We start from the raw sequence: 1,710 nt of genomic DNA on the forward strand, positions 1-1,710 counted from the left end.
AAATGTGCAATAAATGTAAATCACCTACCTCATACCTCTGACCTGTATTTATAGTTTTTACCGTGAGCTTATGATTAGCGGAATCTTAATCACAGTCCAATAATCTTAATCACGTCTTACCTTAATCTTATCCTAAGTCAAGAAATATGACCGACCGTCCATCGCGAGACGACCGATGTTGTCTTTTCAAGACAATTCTCCTACCGTCCGGTCCATCCAGTACAATATGTATACATCAACATGTATATATACTCAATCATTTGTGATAATCTCTTTATGCACAATTTCATTTTTCCACTTATATCCAAAGTTTTTTGATCCTCAAAGTTATTGTTGTTGTAGATCTTGTAACATACTTGCCAACTGAAAAATAGTATAAAAGCTGAATTATTCAATATCCAATCATGGAATAACTTTCATGGTGGTAAAGAGAAATCATGAGATGCTTATCAGAAAATATAAAGAAAAGGTCAAAATTGTATAGTCGCGTCAATTTTAAATCCGGCTGATCTTGTTTGTTTGGTTAGAGAAAACAAAAACAGAGTGGTGCTGTCATAGTGAAGTGCAGCTCATCTCATCAAATTTAAGTATCATTCCTGTAATTTAACGAGTTATGCATAGAGGGGTAGTTTTTATATTGTTAATTAATTGAAAGATTAAATATTTTTGTAAGATTTGAATTCGTTTGGGTTCTAAATTTTGATATCATATATTGTTTTCAGACTTTAAAAATAAATAAACGTTGTCCTTCTAATTCAGGTGCATTAAAGTTTTTATTTTTAAGTAACAAATGAAGTTTTAGAACAATATTTAATTTATTTAGTGTTTGACACATTTTAACTTAAATGTGAATTTAAAAAGTCATTTTATATCTAAAAGAAATTTGACCTTGTTGGTTTAAATGACTATATTACTTTACTTTTAAAATTTTTAAATAAAAGGTATCAAAGTTTAAAAAAGTTTAATTTGACGTGTGGAAGTTTAAAAAATAAAAACATATTTAATTCTTAATTAAAAAACATCTTATGTATAGTATATACCTTTTGGTCTAGTTAATCCAAGAACACACATGGAATATGGTCTAAGAATACACAATTAGACTTGAGAACCTTTCAACAAAGATCAAAAGCAAGTGAACAAAACAATCTTGACTACATTTTAATGTCCAAGTAAGATGTTTGAATATTGACACATACAAAAAGATTAAACAGCTAAACCTAATTAACCTATTGTTACTATGGGTTTGAAGCTGATCAGAAAGAGTGACAAATTGCAAGCACAAAACTGAGTGGGTGGATGGGAAAGAAAGCTTTTATTGACCGCTCGGTCCGAGAATCATGAGAGTTAAAGCGTAATTAATGTCATGATGGTTATGGTCAAACGGTTAAAATTTGCACTAATAATCATTAAAAAATAAATTAATTGGTTAAATTCTTATAAACTCTATAAATAGGGTTTACAGATTTTTTTTTTAACTTGAATGGAATGTATTTTGCAAGTCAGCACATAGACAATTACTCTCGTTCCATTTCAACAGGAACACTTATTAATAAAACCAATTAAAGGTGAGTAGTCTTCAATTAGACTCAAGTAAAAGTAAAAACTCACTGTAGATACTAATGTAATAAAACCATTTAAATGTGTTGAGCTTTCATTAGATCTAAAGTAAAGGTAAATACACTATAGATAATATAAATATGCAACTCAAGT

Source organism: Vigna radiata, chromosome 6 (assembly GCF_000741045.1).
Source record: "Vigna radiata var. radiata cultivar VC1973A chromosome 6, Vradiata_ver6, whole genome shotgun sequence".
NCBI classification, from domain to species: domain Eukaryota; kingdom Viridiplantae; phylum Streptophyta; class Magnoliopsida; order Fabales; family Fabaceae; genus Vigna; species Vigna radiata.